This window comes from Camellia sinensis, chromosome 6, assembly GCF_055761805.1.
Source record: "Camellia sinensis isolate YWXY chromosome 6, ASM5576180v1, whole genome shotgun sequence".
NCBI classification, from domain to species: domain Eukaryota; kingdom Viridiplantae; phylum Streptophyta; class Magnoliopsida; order Ericales; family Theaceae; genus Camellia; species Camellia sinensis.
This window is the reverse complement of record NC_138966.1, coordinates 35,286,784-35,307,781: the sequence shown is the minus strand read 5'-3', so window position 1 is coordinate 35,307,781 and position 20,998 is coordinate 35,286,784. Positions and strand designations below refer to the sequence as shown.

At 32.7% G+C, this 20,998-nt stretch overlaps 1 long non-coding RNA gene across 1 annotated transcript; it reads left to right on the top strand.

Moving 5' to 3' along the window:
- Nucleotides 1–1,549: 1,549 nt before the first annotated feature.
- LOC114278891 (uncharacterized) lies at nt 1,550–12,461 on the top strand. Its single transcript, XR_014332209.1, has 5 exons — nt 1,550–1,744; nt 5,742–5,867; nt 8,560–8,614; nt 9,870–9,982; nt 12,120–12,461. It is a non-coding gene; the product is annotated as an uncharacterized LOC114278891 (long non-coding RNA).
- Nucleotides 12,462–20,998: the final 8,537 nt, after the last annotated feature.

Here is a 20,998-nt window from a genome sequence, read left to right as displayed (position 1 = left end):
AAACTCTTTGTTTTTTCTTTCTCTTTAAAATTCTAGACGACTTAAACCTTAAAAACAACAAATTGCGCACTTTATAGTAAACTGAATCCCGAAGACAGCTCGAACACACAATTCACTGCTCGAGCGATGTGAGTAAAGGCGATGCAAAACATATAGGTTGACTGCTCGAGCGCAACTTTCATCACTCGTGTGGTAAAACTTGCTTCTCAGAAGTTCAGTCTCTCTACAAAAGTACTGGATGATGGTTTTCCACTCGAGTGCACAAATCATCACTCAAGCGGTCAAACAATTTCGACATCATTTTTGTTTTTGTAGTCAGCAGAATGACAAATATGAAAGAATCAAGATCACAAACTCCTCGAAATAGACACAGTTTGGATTGGATTCGCATCTAAACATTCGCATTCTCATTGAAACATAAGAGCGAATAAAATTACAACTGAAAGAAATTTTGTCAAATGAGATTGTCAATTACAAAAACTTAACAATCTTTAATCACCAAAACTAAGAAAATATATGAAAAATCAAAAATTTTAAAATAAATTTAAAAAATAAAACCAACAAATGTGATTCCTGTTTAGAATTTTGACATCATATATTGGTTAGTAAAGTACCATGTAAAATATTATAGTTCATAAAATATAATTTAAATAAAAAGAAAGTGTATGAAGATACTTGCAAAATTTTGGGATGCAACATAAATCTTTGTTTTAAAAATGAATGCATAGAACTTCAAGATTCAACCAAAATTATCCACAGTCATTTGAACCATGATGAACAATTGTAAATATTATGTATATCAATATAGAAGCAGACACGGGAAATAAGAAAGAGTAACTATTTTTTATTCTTTAATCATCATCAATGTAAAAAATAGGAAGAATAATTTTCTTTTTTGATAATAAGGAAGACAATTTATTTATATTTATATAGGACTTGAAAGCAATTCAATCCCAAAAATAAAGAAATAATTGATTTATATTAGACTCTTCATGACTTTTAGAAAATATAATAAATTTGAAAAGGTAAAATTGAGATTTTAAAAAAAAAAAAGTAAAAAACATTCACACTTTTATAATAGTAGTAGATAATAGATAAATGTAAGGGTGCGCAGTGCGATTCGGACCGTTTGAGAGTAAAATTATAAATTGAATAATGGATTAGCAAATTGGCGGAACGGTAAATTGTGATTTGAGCGATTTTGGGCGGATTAACAGATTGAAAAATATTCTATCCAATTATCATGTATTTGCATAATATATAACACTAATTTACATAATATTTTTCATATATATATAACATAAACTAATTTTACATAATATTTTTCATATATATAACTATTAATTTGTAATAATTTCATATCATAAATCTTTTTCACACTTATTTTTATTTTAATATTTTATTAAAAATTAAAAAATATATATGCTAATAAATGTGGAATTGTTTCTGAAACAAATTATAAATTTTAAAATTTAATAGGTAATTAACGAATAAAGCAAGCGATTTTAAAGAATTGGATAATATTTTACACAGCCACATATATATATATATATATATATACATATATATGTATGTATGTAAAATTGTTTTCCCCTATGTGACTCGTTGCTCTCTCTCTCTACCGTGAGTCAACTCTCGCGCTCGGCTATGGATCTCTCTCTCTAATCTCAGCTTTTGTTTAATATTGGGAGAGCATTAATTTCTTCTCCAATTGATTTTCTCTATCTCGTCTCTGGTGATTCAGGTATCTTTCTGTTGTTTCTGTTTCTCCTTTTCTTGACTGTTTTTCATTTAATTAGCCGAGTTTGAATTGTTTGTGTGTAATTTATGATTAATTCATGATTAGAGCTTTCATTTTAAGTTTTAAATGGCTTTTTATATGGATTATTATACTATGTTGATTGCTTGAAGATGCAGATGTAGATCTAGATGTAGATGTAGATGTAGATGGTGGCAGTGGCTTTTGCCTAAGTGGAAATACTGCTAGGAGTTATTCTTACAACTTTTCCTTTTACACAAGACACCCCTTTCAGCTTTCAGCTTTCAGCTTTATACTTTCTTAATTAATACCATATATAAATACGTGGAGACTGGAGTGGAGAGACATCCTTTTACACACAGAGAAAGAGAAGGAATAGAGCTATATTTCCTGGAACATGGATTGCTCCGGTATGTGGAACGGGAAGGGGAAAGCAGTATCTCACATACTCTAAATTGTGGTATGACAGGAGTAGGCTTCTTTACACTATAAGAATTTAAGGTACTTCAGTCTAGAGAAATTTTTTTAACTTTCAAACATCTAATAAAATGTAGTTTTTAAAAAAAAAAATAAATAATCTTATAGCAACACATTTCTATGAGCATAATAACCTATGTTTGATGTTTTGTCATTTCAAAATTTCACTCACCTTATATTTTAATTATTTATTTTTTAAACTCATAAGGGAATTATAAGAAAATATATTGGGAAAAACCTATGGGATGGCTTTGGTTTGCTAAGTTTACAGTTTTGGAACGGAAATGTATCATGCTTTGGAACGTGAATTCCAAAATGTAATTCGCTAGGCTATCAATGTTTTCTAGTAACACTAGAATAGAACTGATGCAGGACAGTGCTGTAAGGGCTGTTCTGGGGCTGAAAGTGCTGAAATTTAAGAAAGAAAGAAAGGAGGAGAAGGAGATAGGTCTAGGAATTACTCCTAGAATCCCTTAGGCATCACACCTAAGGTTTAATTGCATTACACAATCCATACGAAAGCTTCAAAGTTCTAAAAATTCTATAAAATATTAAGTTTATATTGAATTAATAGCATTACATGGCTTTATATAGAATTAAGAGACTTCCTAAACTAATTAGAACAAAAAAAGGAAACTATTATAATATCTTTGACTTTTAAAACTAATGTAAGACCAAATATGAAACATAAATAAAACTTGATTAAATAACTTGACCCACAAGATGACCCACAAGATGACCCATGGGTGACCTAACCCATGTCTAGAAATTATGAAATTACCAAAATACCCTAATTAATAATAATAATAATAATAATAATAATAATAATAATAATACTAGAACATGACTCATAAGCCTAAAACATAACTATCCATGGTCCCAAATGAGTTGCTCATCATCCAATGCATGCCAAATCCAAGCTTGGGCTTAGAGGCATCTCTTCCTCCTCTCTTGTAGGTTGCTGCCACTTGCCTCCATCAAGAACCCTAACTCTTAATTGTTACTCCTTTCAATTTGTGTTATCAATAGAATAGGGAAAATTATTGTCTTACTCTTTCAGTTATATTATTTGTCAACAGTTCCTGTTGCAACTTACACTGGAAAATTGATTTTTATCTTGCCTAGTTTTAAAAATTAGGGGTACTTTTGTATAGATCCCAATAAGTGGATTTATTATCTAATAGGTCCTATGGGAAAAATTTATCATAAAAAAAGTCACTAATTGTAAGTTTTAGCGACAATTTATAAAAATCGTGACAAAAAAAAGTCACTAATTGTCAATTTTTAGCGACGTATGTAAAAAATTGTCACAAAAAAATTATTTTTACCGACAATTTTATCAAAACTTATTTTCAATAGGGCTTGATGGGAATTAAGTCTAACTATTAGGACCTATTGGTAGTTTACCCTAAAAATTATCAATTGTCTAGCTTTTGACTTAACATGCATTGCGACAATTTCAACAATTAAAATTAAATAAATAAATAAATAAAATTGTGACATTCTAATTTTTTATTGTCACATCATCAACAACTTGACAGTGCACTTTGACATGCTTCATCATCGCACGTAACTTGAAGTTTGCAGTAATCATGGCTTGATATCACAAAAAGAATCATCATGGCTTTAAGTGGTAAACTTCATTTGTTTTTATTTGAGCATTTACTAGATCATCACATGGCTGCATGAGCTGTAGCTTTGTACTGTCCCTTTGCATTCAACTTACACTTTTGTTTTGCTTTTTCACGGTTCATGTTACTAGCTGGGTTTAATGAACCATTTGAGAGAGTTTTTTTTTTTTTTTTGATTGGCACCAGGGTGTCTGGATCAAAGCCCGACTAATCCTCAGGGGTGCACAAGCCCTCGGCAAGGAGTTTTCTGAGCCATGCAAGCGAGTTTTGCACTCTCCAACGTCTGTTTATGCAGAGTTGATGCTTATGCTGCTTGATGATTTCAACAAATCTTAGGGCTGATCTCTGAAACTTTGTTGGTAGCAACTCCTTTGATGCTTTGTAAACACCAAGGAGAAAGGACAAGAAGAAAGCTAGATGACTACAAGGAGAATGAAGAGAACTTAAATTTTAGTTCTGTATGAGAGCAGAATCTGGGTCAGTGTGGCTTCAAATTAAGCTTGGTGAGCCAAATAGATTGGTTGGGGAAAGGAATATATGAGAGAGAGAGCTCTAACCCATCTGACTAGATCACTCCTCTTTCTAATTTGAACCTCTGACCAATATTATTTCTCGTCATAGTTTGACCCTCCCAAATAGCTAAATGTAACCTTACCTGTAGATCTTGGATGTAGAAAACTCATTCGACAAATAATATCCTCTCCTCCCACTAGATTTGAACTCTGGTCTTGAACTCATTATTCTGTCCAAAAAGGAAACCAGATTACTTATTAAACTCTTCCATCTCAGTCAGTCTAGAGAAGTAATATGTGATATTGCTATTTGCAACTCTTAATCTAGTCTAACCTTATCGATCTCCTATTTACCTTGTTTCACAAGCGGAAATAATTATAATTCAAAATTTAGGTACATTGGTACCATGGTGCATTAATGATGATTTATTAACCTGTGTGGGCATGAAAAAGCAATAAGCCAGCGGTTGGTAACATGAGAGAGAAATGCTTATGCACTTGTTTGATAACACAAGGCTATGGAAATAAGTGAGTTGTTACTCTGTCTCACTGCTAGTTAAGATCCAAAGACATCTTTGTCTTTAAAACTTAAAAGTTCATTGGTTTTCTTCCTCTTGAACAACATATCTGATGGCATATCTTTCACAAAATTTATCTTCATGTTATAAGAAGCAGGAATTTGGTAAAACGGTATTATGAATTCATGCCATCTTGTCTCTTAACCATTCCTGTTTTGAAGTAGATAACACCACAAGGGCTGACATATTACGAGACACTGATGGAGACAGTGATACAAAATTCTTATTTTCTTCTGCCTTACTGTCTATTTCAACATTTGCTTCACCCTTCCATTTTTCTAGTTCATCCAGTTGCGACTGAAAAATAAGGGGTCTGGGGGCAGAGGTGCATATGGAACCATCTGATTTGTTAGCTTAGGAGCTTTGGGAGAGAGCGAAAATTAGTTTCCTAGTTTTTGGCTAGTGATGTGAATCTTTGAGATCAAAATGACAATTTTTTCAGCGGTTGATTTCACTTATCAAAATAAGGCCCATCTTCTTTCTTCTAATCCTTCCCTTTTTTCTTCTCCTCGGTTCATTCTTTCTGAGTAGGGGTCAGGGTATTCTTGCTGCTAGAAGGGATTTGGATTTAGAAAGGAGGGCTAGTTATGGAGATGGGAAGACAATAGTTGAAGAATGGTATGGTTTGTCAATAATAATATGCCTAAGCACGTGTACATATATAGGCACAGGTTTATCAAGAATAGCATGGTTAAGCACATGTGAACTGCACTTAAATAATTGTGTTGTTAGGCTACTAACTATGGAGTCCTGTTCTTAATAAGCAACCTTTATGATTTTGCAGGTCACTTAACTTGGAAAATGCTTTGGAATCTCACGCAAAGGCCAAGCATAGTGCTGGAAAATAAATGGATTTAAAGAGAGAGCTTCTTATGAGTCCTGATTGGAAAATCTCCACTTAGTCTATTAGGTACTTTTTTGTAACACTAAACTTTGCTGTCTAGTAACTTTTTATATTTAAGTGTTAATGTCAATTTGGTATGAATATAATACGGTATAAGGTTTTGCCATTGGATTGTTCATTGATCATTGTATTCACTCTGTCTATTAATATGGCAATTCCCTCATTAGTATTTGTTCACTATTTGCCAGTTTGAGAGAGGTGGGATATCTAGTGTGCTATATGCTCAACTAAGTTCACTTGGGCCAGGTGTTACTAGATTGCATTCTATGGATTAAGGTTGCTATTTTTTGATTATGACAATTTGTAGTTCAATAAACAGTTTCCTATTTTTGTGGTAACGTTATGTATTTTTTCATTGTAACATTTCTAAATCACAAAAGTCATAACCACAAACATAAACGTGCAACAGATCAAGAGTGGGCTCGACCCAGGGGCCCAAAAGAAAAAATATAAATAGAGGAACATCAGCCAAAGAAAGGTACGTGAGAATAGACCTTAAAACTTAAGTTACAAGCAAACTTGAGACATATTCTAATTTATCCGTCGTAGTGCTAATTCTGGCACCCCCGACCGGAGTGCTAATCCCCTTTTCAGGTGTCAATCTGAGGATAAAGAGCGTTCATCAGGATAGTAGAGTATTTCCAAAACCACCTTCACCACATTCTATTATAGATTTAAATTAATTTGTTAATTTTATATTATTTTTCATAAAAAATATCATTAGGTGCTTGCAATTGATATCTTTGGAACAAATGTATATACGATTTTTATAATAAATAATAATTTGCAAATAATTGTTTTTATAATAAGGATATTCTTCTAGCATTTTTATGAAATTTCATTGAAGACTATTTGCAATGGTAACAAGATGGTTGCCCAAACGCTATGTTACAACTTAAATGGACTCTTCAAAATAAATCAAATACTTGTGTTAAACACTCAACACTCGGACAAGGGTATGTATGGGATATGTGTCTGCTACTTTTTAACAGACACTTCTTATATAATTATATATAATACTGTTATTATATGTACATATTGTTGTATAATTGCTATAAAATGTCTTCTTGACATTGTAAGTTACATGTAGGACAATTTTATCTTACATATTTGATTAAAAATATAAAAATATGACATTTTTTGTTGAGTCCACCTACCCTTAAATTTATGGTTTGATCAGTCCGACCTCAAGATACATACCTGCATCTAACACCCATACCCAAGTCCATGTAACAAAACATAAACATTAGTAAATTTTTTTATTTTTTGCGACCACAAAACAACAAACGCCATAAGTAGGTTAGGCAGTTGCAAATAATTTGTGACCGTTGTTTTGCTGTAGCAAATAGTATTTGCCACCTCACATTCGCGTCCCCTATTTTCCAACACATGGTGGTTGCAAAAGGTCTTTTGTGACCACATTTCTATTATTTGTGTCGGCTCGTGGCGGTCGCAAACTTTTTTTTTTAGTAGTGTGACATGAATCAAAATATGTATATATACGCGTCTATCTTTACGCCAAGATGAGAGTCCCACATTCTCATCCTAATTGGTGTGCCAAATATGCCATTTCTGAATTATGGGCTTTATAAGGAGATATCCCATTACCTGGGCATTAATGACTACAAAATTTCTTAAACTTAATGGATGATCAATTTTATTAGCTCCAAGTTCACTTATATACAATTTTTATTTTTTCTTGCCAATAGCCATTATATTGAAGGTTTTGAATTTGAGCATAAAATAAATATTGACATGCACAAGGGATGATTTGATAAGCTGATCCACAGGATTAGTTTTCCAAGTATAAATCATGCTAATTATGCATGTATACACTTTCTACAATGAAATTGTTGGAGAGTGATATCCAATGATTGTGTTACCAACCAACCAAACAAAGTCTTAAGTCCTATCAAATGGGGTCGGCTATATGAATCATTCTTCTCCATTCGATTCTATTAAAAGTCATTTGGTTAGTCAAATTAAAAAGATTAATATCTCTATTTACTATATTAACCCACGTCAATTTAGGTCTGCTCCTTCCCCTAACACTTCCTATATCTAGTGATTGTGTTGTTCTCATTTAAAAGGCACTTGTTCATACATCATTGCTATGCTTGCCAATATGTTTGGGTGAGCTTGATCATTGATATGCTTGTTAATATGTTTGGGTAATCTTGGGCATGAGACTAGGATTAATACAACAATATCACATCCATTGTATGCTCAATTAGTCACACTGGTACATTGACAACGTAGAGAATATGTACTCAAACATGCAACATATTGGCAACACATTTATCTAGTGTGTAAGTGCCTATGAACAACAGTCACTGAATGTATGTTACAAATTTATAGTAGATCGTGAAAAAATGGAATGCCTATCAATGGAATCCAGAAGTCCCCTCCAATGAAATTTTGCAGTGTAAAGTTAGCTACTCTGTGGAGCTATTAATTACCATTGCCAATTGTATTCTTCCTTTAGTGCTAACTATGGTTCTCTGTTCTCATACTATGCATAGGAAACTTTGTCTAGACTATGGCCATCAAGGAAGCTTTGCATGATGATCGTTCTTGAGAAAGTTTTCATGTTATACGAAGCTGTCTTTTAATTATGAAAAGAATCAACTCTTTTGTGCTGCAAAAATTTTCAGGTGATCATCAATTATGTCCTGACACAATTCTCATCTTTGAATAGGTGCGTTCACAATGGGGATTTGTAATCAGTGTAAATTAATCAAAGCATGATTAAGGTATGGTCCATGACTCTCAGATCTTTCTTTTGTTTACTGGTATTTGATTTTCATTGGTTGGTTAGTTTGGATCCGGAAAGATATCTATAAATCTTAAATTAGTTTTGTTTGGACTTGTAGAGAACCCAGTTTGTACTGTGCTGTGAGTTTGGTTGAAGTCATCATAGGCGATGATAGAATGGATTTTTACATGATAACTCTAGTTTGACATCTGACTTAAAATAATTTAAGTTCTGTGAGAGAGCAATTGTAGCTAACTTCTTGGTATCTAACAAAAGTTTCAATAATAGGATTGTAGGTATAACTTTGAAGAAGTTGATGAAAGGTTATGTAAATTTGGCCAGTACTGGACTAGGCAAGGCCAAAAACATAATATTTGGGTATATGCAATTCATTAATTGAATTCTAACAGCACTCAAATGTGCCAAAACACCAAAAAGAAATATATTTAGCCAACCGTAAAATGTCCATAATGTAAATGAAACACTTCAACATCATTGTCTTTGCATTGCAGTCTTTGAAGGAAGTTGTGCAAGATGAAAGGAAAAAGCCTTAAATCCTCTTTAAGTGATGAAAGAGAGAATCTTTAGGATTTTATCAATGAAGGATGTTCTGGACTGAAGATGACAAATGTATTTATTATACAAGTTTGAGTGAAAAGCTAGAAATGCCAATGATTGGCAATTTGTAACAAAAGTCCTAGAAATGGCCATTACAAAATTATAGTAAATCTAGAAAGAAGGGTATTCCTGTTGCCGGAATCCATTTGTCTCCCTCAATGAAATTTCTAAGTGTAAATTAGTTGCTTCAATGGAGCTATTAATTACCTTTTCCCATGGTACTCTTCCTCCAGTATTGGCTCCGGGTCCTTCGTTCTTGTACTCTGCATAATAAACTGTGTCTGGACTACGACCATTCCATTCCAGCCAACCCTTGGGGTCAATTATATCATCAAGGTAGCTTTGCATGATGATTGTTCTTGAGAGATTCCCCCATGGCCTACCTAAAAATGTTTTAAATTTGAAATTTTCTTGGCGTAGGTCATCTGCAGCTTTTATAGTGCAATTTTGCATAATTGTACCAGTTTTTTCATTTGGGTTTTCTCTTTTTTGTGCTGTTATTGTGTTTGTCTGCAAGTTAAGAGGCTTCTTTGCGTAGATTATAGAATTTTGAAAGAATACAGCAGCATTACCAAATATAAAATCTACTGTGCCGTAAACTTCGCATTCTCTGAAAAATTGTTTTCCTTTTGCAGTGTACAGGGTATCTTGATACCCTTGAAAACGGCATCTGAAGAATGCTGAATTTTCTGCTGAATTTCTTAATGCTACTGCTTGATTCATGTATGATTCGGCTGTGTTCTCAAAGGTAATATCTTGTGCAACAAAGCCTTTACCCTCTATCCCTATAAATGAAGGAAAGAAAAAAGAATGTCAGTCTGATGTTGGGACTGGTATAAATTTTAATTCAATCTACTAATTTAATTTATTTCTCTTCAATCAAAATTTCAAACTTAAAAGGATTTCTGATGCCTAGATTTAGAATTCATAACCTAAGTCAAAATCCAAGTATCCAAATTCAACTCTAAAGATCAATTAGTTGACTGACCTGCTGTTGCTGTATAATAGGTTTGGAAATCTGTGCCATTGCTCTTGTTGCCTGATATCACCATCTTGTTCCAGCCATCCCCAACAAATGTTAGATTTGTTTTTTGTTTTCCAACGAAAATGTTTTCTCTATAGAAGCCTTCTTTGATTTTTATGTAGTATCTACGTTTACTGTAATTAGGGGATGCAAGAATGGCATCTGCGATTCTTGTGAAATTCCCCGATCCATCTTGTGCAACTGTAGTGTCAATGGGCATGGACTTCCCTAGTGAACTCCACCAGAGAGTGATCAACACAGTGAGTGCCAACATTGTTTTTCTCTTTAGTAAAAGGGTTTTTTGTGTTTGTTTCAGAGAAGTTTATCAAAAGTGTTTCTATGGTGTGAAAGGCTCATGTAACATAAAGGAGTGAATAGCTTGTAAAGAATGAGTAGTATTTATAAGCAAAACTTGCTGTTGAGTTCCTAACAAGGAGTATTTTTCTAGGTCCAACTGAGATTAAGTTGCACACGTTAAGGGTAACATTCTTGTCTCATTTGATCTAACTCATTACTACAATATAACTAGTAGAGAACTCTAATAAATAGAACAGTTGGCAGCTTTGTATCAATATAGTTATTAGGAAACTCTAGTGGTTTGGTTACTTGGCAATTTTTGTCTAGCTAGCTGAAACAAACTCTTAGATTGGGATGTGTCACATTATCATAATTATTGTATTTTTTTTGTGTTGAGAAAATAGTATACAAACATAATTTTTGTACAAAAAAAAGTACATATACATAATGGGGAATTATAAAAAAAAAATGGGAAAAATCAAAATAATTGCAAATTCATAAAAGTACAACATTATTTGCACAATTCAGTGCACAAATCACTTGTACTTTCATGAGTTTGCAATTATTTTTTCAACTTCCCACTTTTTTGACATCCCCGGTAGTAATACTTTTGAAATTATGAGCAAAATGGTGGGTCGTTTTGATTTAAAATGAAAGGCACCACAAAAGGCCATATCTTTTTTTTGTGTTAAAATTTTACACAAAATTATGCTTGTATGACATTATTCTAATTTTATAGTAGTCGCGAATCCCCTGACTCCATTCAATTCGAGATGATGTGCTCCATTGAGCTATGATGTGATGATTTTGGCATCACTTAATCTTCTCTACAAACATGATCTGACGTGTTGTTGTTTCTTCACTCTTTATTTCTTTCTTTTGTTTTTTTATACATTTTCTTGTTAATTTTTATTTTTGGGAGGGGGTTTGCACTCTGACTCTTATTCTTTATTTCTTTCTCTTCTTGATTTTTATTGCTTACTTAGTAGGCTTTGTTCCAAATTAGGCCTAATTTCCCTTGACAATTTGCTGGGCAATGCCACTCCTAGCTGAACTTGTGGCCAAATGCATAGCCCGTATACTTGAGGCCACCTATTTTTTAGGAAAATGGCAAAGGGTGTCCATCACAACTCATCAATAGTCTAATAGGAACCAACACTATTGAAGAGTGTTTGTATAATAAATAATTGATTCTGGGAAAGAATGGCAAGGTAGTCATGAGCTATTGGTTGTTTAGAGGAATTTGACAAATTGATTGAACATGGCTTTAAAAGAGAGTATGAGAGTTCTATCCAAATGCAAGAAACATCAAAAGCTGAAGCCATTCACTTTGATTTGATATATTAATTTTGATCTCTTCTAAGAAGAAAAACACAACTTTGACACTATGATTTGGAGCCATTTCTATTGTTATGGGGCTTAAGTAGCCAATTCACAAGTTTGTGTAATACAAGCAATGCCCATTTCCATCTTATTAATATTCTTGGAAATATTTATTGTTCTTGTTCCATGTTAACTTTTCCTAGTTTTGGAAGAGTGTATCTTATCTTTGATTTTCTTTCAGATCAAAATTTCTGTATGATTTTTGTGGTCCCCTCTCCCTTGGAATTGGAAGCAATCAAGTTTCCAAGAAGAGTAGCTGTTCCCCTAATGCTGAAGTTGCCCTACTTATATGAACAAATACTTATATGAACAAAGGGATAAGAATGACATATAAGCAAATAATGCTCTTGGAGTCGTGCATGGTGCGAACAATATAGACATGGATAATGATGTACAAAATTGACCTTAAAACTCTTTTATTGTGAAATATCTTTATAGGTTATATGTAAATAGTGAAGAATATGCTTTGAAACATTTGATGCGCCTATTTAAAGAATATAAAACTCTTCTATGGGATTTTTTTTACTTTTTGACAAAGATACCACTAAAAGAGTTTATCGCTACTCTATAGATTTCAACCCCTACCTCCCCTTCACAACACCTTAATGTGTAGCTGTTAGACCATTAGGTCAAACCCCAAAGTCTTATGGGATTATATATTTATAACCAAGATGTATATATATGCATTGAAGTAGGCAATCCTGTTTTCCTCCATTCATATTAGTTCTGTTTAATTATTTGAAGCTATTATTGTGGGATCCACTTTTTGAGAAATATGAGTTGAATAAATAATACTACTTTTTTTTGCTGGAATATCTTTTATAGATATGTTGATACGTTATATATATATATATATATATATTAAATTGCAAGATATGACATTGTCGAGTTTTTTTTTTTAATATTAAAAAAAAAAAACAATTTAGAGAATTGACCTACTTTTCAAACTATTTGGGAAACTAACTTATTTTTTGAAATCGCATTTTGAAAATGCGATTTTGAAATTGAAAATGCAATTTCAAAAAGTGAAATCCATGTTATCATAAATTGCATTTTCAACATGCGATTTTAAGGTGAAATTGTATTTTCAAAATATGATTTAAAAAAGCAGGTTAGTTTTCTAAATAGTTTGAAAAGTTGGTCAATTTTCTAAATTGTTTTTTTTTAAGAATATTTAAAAAAAAAAAAAAAAACTCGACATTGTCCCATTTCATTCCAATTGAATTAGAATTATTTCATGCGACTCAAAACAATTGTATGGCAGTCTGGAGGAAAAGAAAAAAGTTCCAATATTTATCCTCTATCAAAATAGAGGATTTTTTTTTTTTTTGCTAAAAATATTTTTCAAAAATTGTCTTTTTGTGGTTTTATCTATTTAGTTACAATCCTAGAAAAAATGCAATAGTGGTGGTGGTTGTGGTGAAAGTGGTGGTGATGATATGGGTGAGGGTAGTGGTGGTAACACTGGTACAATTCTAATTTGAATAATATTTTTTTACACTTAAAAATTATGGGTTATATGTATCATGGCTTTTTGTTATCAATTTATATTGCAGATATATGCATAATTAATTTGTTAATAATTATCTCTAAATATTAAAATCAATCATAAGTATCCATGACAGTAAAAGATACAAACAATGATGATAAAAATTAGTGACATATTTCTCTTAGAAAATGAAAATCAGCTCATTTGTCTTTGACTACGGAAAACATTATTGGTTGATTTATAATTTTTGTTATATCAAATGTCAAAAAATGTGAAAAATATTTTGGCCAAACACAAACAAAGCATTTTAGTTTGGGGTGGACAATGGAACAATCTCAAATGTATTTCATCCAACCAATATGGGATACAAATAATGTCAGTGTAACTTTATTTAATCCAATATCCAAAAAGTCATATTCATGGGTTTCAATTGAAAAAAGAATCCAAAAAATGTCTTAACTGAAAGAAAATAAATCTCTCTGATTAATACATTTGATTGCACAATCAAACATATACACTTAAGGACGAACATGGAGCTGATTAAAGTGTTTGATGAAGCATTATATAGCGACCCCGGTCTTTTCCCATTTGATTTTTGTATCCGGACTTAGGTTCCGTAGATTCCGTCATTGTATAATTGTTGTTGTCATTCATTATTTTCTTATTTTGAGTCTTGGGTTGTGTTGGGAAGATTTGGAGCAGGTTGGTTGAGCTTAGGAACCAAGTCTAGTTGCCCAGATTTTGGCTTGTCCGCTCGAGCGGGGGTTTGGACGCTCGAGCGGAGAATACACCCATCCAGTATGTCCTGTGTAGTGTTGGCCGCTCGAGCAGGGGATTGGACGCTCGAGCGGGAAGTCGTGAGTGACGCTTGAGCGGGGAGTTGGGCGCTCGAGCGGGGACCTGTCTGCAAAAACTTCTGGGAGAGTGCATTCGCCGCTCGAGCGGGAGTTTGGCCGCTCGAGCGGGAGTCTGTGAGTGGCGCTCGAGCGGGGGTTTCCACGCTCGAGCGGGGCGACTAGTATAAAAATCCGAGATCCGACTTTCAGGATCATTTTTCATCTCCTTTTTAATTTTAAAACCCTAGAACCGTCTTCTCCCTCTCCCTACACACCTTCTCTCTTAGGTTTGATCTACTTAGAGTGTATTTCTACCCTAAGCCCTTTGTTAAAAAGATAGAGTGGGTCGAGGGCTTCCGTTTAATCTGAACAATCTTGGGTTTGGAGCACTTTGGTTTTCGTCATCATCTCTATTCGAGTTCTTTGCTTCAAGGTAGGGATTTCCTACTCCATCCTATAAGTTTTGTCCTAAGTTTTGGCATTTTGATATGTTGGGAGTACTTTGGTAATTTTGGGAAAAACCCTAGTTGTATTAATAAATTAATTTGTATAATTAATTTAAGGAAATTGGGAAAATTGGTTAAATGCATGAAATTGAGGAATTCATTGATTAAATGGTGTAGTTGGATAATTAAAATCACTCGCCTATTGAATTGTTGATATATTTATTTCTAGTCTAGAAATAACTGTTTTGGACTATCGGTGGAGGATAGTCGTGTTTGTTGTAGACATTGCATGTGGATTAGGAATAACTGAAACTAATCACATTGGTTAAGTCATTAATTTTGACTATTGCATTAATACAGAAAATACGTGTATTGATTGAGCATTGCATTTGCATTTATATTGTTTTGTGTGGGAGGAGATAGGGGATGTACTCCACGGTTTAGGGGAAGATAGGGGATGGACCTCTAAATCGGATTTTGTTTGGGAGGAGATAGGGGATGGACTCCATTAGCACCATTTTTATGTGTGCTTATTAAATTGAAGTGTTTTTACATGATTATTGATACAGCACTAAAATGTGTATCAAATGGGAAGTATGAAGTGTTTTGATATGAGCATGAGTCTCATTTGTTTTGTTGATATTGGAAGTAATGTGAATATGATATATAATTCACTGTTGTAAGTTTGGCCAGGTTCTGAGCCATGTTGATAATAATGGAAAGTGAAATGTGTCTTAGACATTAGTGTCATGAGACTGTTTAATGATAAAATTGATTATCTTGGTTAACCATCTATTGAATGCTACAGCCTTATTCAATGCTTATATTTGGTTTAGTATTCTTCTACTGGGCTGTGGCTCACCCTTTATGGGAACATCATTTTCAGGTTCAGGTGATAAGCTACCTCCACGGACTTAGCCTGGAAGGATTTGATGTTTGGGATTTTGAAGACTTGTCTTTAGTTATATGTTTTATTTTGTTATTTTTGAGATTTCATGTAAACATTCAAGCCTAGGGCTTAACTTGTAAATGAGTTAGTACTCATCCTTTTTGTGTCCAAGTGTTAGCTTGGAAAGATGTAAGCCCTTAGGGCATTTATTTTGATGTTGCAGGATGTTACATGTGATGTCTTTCAATAAGAATACTCTGATGAATAACTCAAATGATTCGTTTTCTTTTATGAATACATGTTAATGTTATGGTTATTATGGGTTTATTTTGAGGGCGTTACACATTAAGTAGTATGCTCATTGCTACTGTTTGTCTCCTTGTCAAGGTTAGTTGTTGAACTTTCATATAACTTACCGTTGGCAGCTTTGTATCAATATACTTATTAGGAAACTCTAGTGGTTTGGTTACTTGGCAATTTTTGTCTCGCTAGCTGAAACAGACTCTTAGATTGGGATGTGTCACATTATCATAATTATTATTATTATTAATTTATTTTTTTTATGTGTTGAGAAAATAGTATACAAACATAATTTTTATACAAAAAAACGTACATATACATAATGAGGAAATATAAAAAAAAAATGGGAAATATAAAAAATAATTGCAAATTCATGAAAGTACAACATTATTTGCACAATTCAGTGCACAAATCACTTGTACTTCCATGAGTTTGCAATTATTTTTCCAACTTCCCACTTTTTGACATTCCCAGTAGTAGTACTTTTGAAATTATGAGCAGATGGTGGGTCATTTTGATTTAAAATGAAAGCACCACAAAAGGCCATATCGTTTTTTGTGTTAAAATTTTTATAGGTTATCTGTAAATAGTGAAGACTATGCTTTGAAACATTTGATGTGTCAATTTAATGAAGAATATAAAACTCTACTATGGGATTTTTTTACTTTTTGACAAAGATAGTGTTAATATAGTTAGATTACAATTGAAAAATTTTATCGCTACTCTATCAATTTCAACCCCTAGCTCCCTCTCACAACACCTTAATGTGTAGCTGTTAGACCATTGGGTCAAACCCCACAGTCTTATGGAATTATATATTTATAACCAAGATATATATATGCATTGAAGTAGGCAATCATATTTTCCTCCTTTCATATTAGTTCTGTTTAATTATTTGAAGCTATTATTGAGGGATCCACTTTTTGAGAAATATGAGTTGAATAAATAATACAACTTTTTTTTGGTGGAATATCTTTATAAATATGTTGATACGTTAATTTTATTTTATTTTATTTTACTATTTTTTTTTAAATTGCAAGATATGACATTGTCCCATTTCGTTCCAATTGAATTAGAATTATTTCATGCGACTCAAAAGAATTGTATGGCAGTCTGGAGGAAAAGAAAAAAGTTCCAATATTTATCCTCTATCAAAATAGAGGATTTTTTTTTTTTTTTTGCTAAAAATATTTTTCAAAAATTGTCTTTTTGTGGTTTTATCTATTTAGTTACAATCCTAGAAAAAATGCAATAGTGGTGGTGGTTGTGGTGAAAGTGATGGTGGTGATGATATGGGTGAGGGTAGTGGTGGTAACACTGGTGCTGTACCAATTATATTTTTTACAATTCTAATTTGAAAAATATTTTTTACATTTAAAAATTGAGGGTTATATATATCATGGCTTTTTGTTACCAATTTGTATTGCCAATATGTGCATCATTATTTTTTAAATAATTATCTCTAAATATTAAAATCAATAATATGTATCCATGACAGTAAAGGATACAAACAATGATAAAAAATTAGTGAAATATTTTTCTTAGAAAATGAAAATTAGCTCATTTGTCTTTGACTACGGAAAACATTATTGGTTGATTTATAATTTTTGCTATATCAAATGTCAACAAATGTGAAAAATATTTTGGCCAAAAACAAACAAAGCATTCTAGTTTGGGGTGGACAATGGAAACAATCTCAAATGTTTTTCATCCACCAATTTGGGATACAAAATAACGTCAGTGTAACTTTATTTAATCCAATATTCAAAAAATCGTATTCACGGGTTTCAATTGAAAAAAGAATCCAAAAAATGTCTCAACTAAAACAAAATAAATCTCTCTTTGATTAATACGTTTGATTGCACAATCAAACATATACACTTAAGGACGAACATGGAGCTGATTAATAGTGTTTGATGAACCATAAGTAGTATGCTCATTGCTATTGTTTGTTTCCTTGTCAAGGTTAGTTGTTGGGGAACTTTCATATAGCTCACATTTTTTTAAAAAATTTTAGTCATTAAATTTAATGAAAAAAATATATTTTAATAAAGTATGGGTACTTCGATAAATATACTGTATTCATATCGGGTACTTATCAGCGTATGCCTTGTAAGTTATTTAATATAAAATAAAATGTTAAAAAATCCAAGGTTAGGAAGGTATAAGATATTAGGTCATGTGAATATTTTTTTAGAAAGAGGTTCACCATTTATGAAATAGTTTGGTGAGAAATTCTTTTGTTAATTTTGGAGGACACTTTGTTTTCAATTTTACTCTTTAATTTATTTGTTGACTTTTTTTATCTGTTCACTTTTTGTTGACTATCTGTTTAAATTCATATATATTTGTTCAATTTTTTAAACTATCTTTTCAATTTTTTCCTTTATCTGTTCAACTTTTAATTATAGAGAGTTATCTATTTAATTATAGAGAAGAAGAAAGTTATCTATTTAGATACACCAAACAACAACAACTGCACAGATATTTCTGCCACTATTTGTTGCAATTTACAACAGCAACAACAATAACAACAACAAATAATCAGATCATACAAGCTAGATAATAAATAAATATATATATATATATATATATATATAAACCCAGAGCAAAAGAACAAATCTAAGCCATTTTTTGAGCCATTTTTAAATAGATCTGATTGAAAAAACAAAATCAATCAAATTAAAAAATAATCATTTTTGAACAAAATTGTTGAAAATAGGGGTGTGCACGGTGTAGATCGGGTGGTTAGAGATAAAAATTATAAATTGAATGGCGAATTGCCAAATCGTGGTTTGGGCAATTTTGGGCAGATTGGGAATTGAAGAATATTCTAACCAATTATCAATCATTTGCATAATATATAATACTAATTTGCATCATATTTTATATATATATAACACAAACTAATTATATATATTATTTTTCATATATATAACTACTAATTGGTAACAAATTCCACATTTTAAATCTCTTTCATATTCATTTTTACTTTGATATTTTATTAGAGGTTAAAACATATATATGTATTAACTATAGCAGAGTAGAGTAGTTTTGAAGGCATATTATAAAACTTAAAGTTTAATTCACAGTTAGCGGATTGAATGGTGAGGATTGATCGGTGCAGTTTTAGTGAATTGGGCAGTGTTTTTGCACAGTCCTAGTTGAAAGTGTTGATGATGAGATTGAGGAGTTGGTTGATCTTGACTTGAATAGTTTGTTGGTTGATCTCAACTATTTGTATGTATATATAAAGAGTAAAGAGAGATTGTTGATTGCACAGATTAGTGACCCCCTCTGCCTCTCGGGACCTCAATGACCTCTTCGTCGCTGCTTCATCATCATTGATGATGAGTATGGTGATGGCGGCGATGGTGAGAGAGAGAAAAGATTGAAGAAAGAAGAGAGAAAAGAGTGTTAAGTTTTTGTAATTGGCAATCTTGTTTGACAAAACTCCTTTCAGTTGTAATTTTATTTGCTCTTATGTTTCAGTGAGGATGTGAGTGTGTAGATGTGAATCCAACCCAAATTGTGCCTATGCAGAAGAGTTTGTGATCTTGAGGCTTTCATGTTTGCCACTTTATTGACTATGTAAGGCCCAGGCAGGGTTGAGGGGCAATGCCTCTAAAGCCAAAGTGGCGTGATCACCCGTGTGGTCATTTGTGCGCTCAAGCAGTGAATGGCTCTAAACTTCTGGGAAGAAAGTTTTACCATTCAAGCAGTGATAGTTGCACTCAAGCGGTTAGCCTATATGTTTTGCACCACCTACTCACACCTCTCGAGCGGTGAAATGTGTGCTCGAGTGGTCTTCGCAATCCAATTTACTATAAAGTCTGCTATTTGCTCATTTTAGGGTTTAAGCCGTCTAATCTGAGAATAAGAAAAGACAAAGTGTTTTCTATTGGATGCTGTTTTATATAAGTTCTTTTGGTGTATAGAAGTTGAACGATTGATCAACGATCTACAAATTGTCAAACATCAAGGGTTGTTCTTATTATTTTCTTTACAAAAGAGAGAGTTGTTCTTCGATGGATTCTGGAGAATTTGGGCCTAAAGCTTTAGTGGATTCCGAAGTGGCTCATCGTCGTGCATTTGATATCAGCATTGTGGATTCAACGTTGGGCAAGACAATTTCGAGGTGAAGACGGTGGTGGAAAAGGAACATCAGGTTTGGTTCAATTTGGGCGTGGATTCGCTAGGTAATTGAGAATACTCTTGTGTAATTTCTTTCTGTTTTCTTAGTGGATTGTTTTGCTACTTTGGCCCGTGATTTTTTTTATCACAACTGGAGGTGCGCCAATTGTGGTTTTTTCATGTTAAATCGTTGTATCGATTTTTCTTGATTGTTTGATTAGGGTTGTTATTCATTGTTTAAAATTGAAGCGTAATCACAAACATATATCTTAAGATTTTAGATTTTTCAATTGGTATCAGAGCAGGTCACTGATTATTTTTTATTTTTTCAAAACTATAAGGGCGGGATCTTGTTTGATTTGTGATAGTGGATTCAATTCATGAGGGGAATTCTACGGTTCGACCACCCCTACTTGACGAATCTAATTATTCTTTTTGGAAAGCTCGGATGAGAGTGTTTTTCAAAACTATTGATGAAAAAGCTCGGCAATCTATCATGTGTGGGTGTGAGTGGATCGAACCGACGTTTACCATTGATAAAGTAACATTCCCCAAACCAATTGATAAATGAGACAAAACTGATTACCAAAATAATAGCTAGTATAGTAAAATTATCAATTCTCTCTTTTGCACCGTCACACTAGAAGAGTTTAGTCGTATTTGTAATTGTGAAGTCGCAAAAGAGGCTTGGGATATCTTACAAACTATTCATGAGGGCACTCATTTTTAAATGCTCAAAACTTCAAAGGCTCACTTCTAGTTTCGAAAACCTTTCAATGAAAAATAGTGAGACATTTGATGAATTTTATGCGAAGTTGAGTGACATTGTAAATTTCAACTTCAATTTAGGTGAAAAAATACCGGAATCCAAGATTGTGGGAAAATTTTTGAGATCCTTGCCCGATCGGTTCCAACCAAAAGTTATAGCTATTGAGGAGGCTCAAGATGTTGACAATCTCAAGCTGG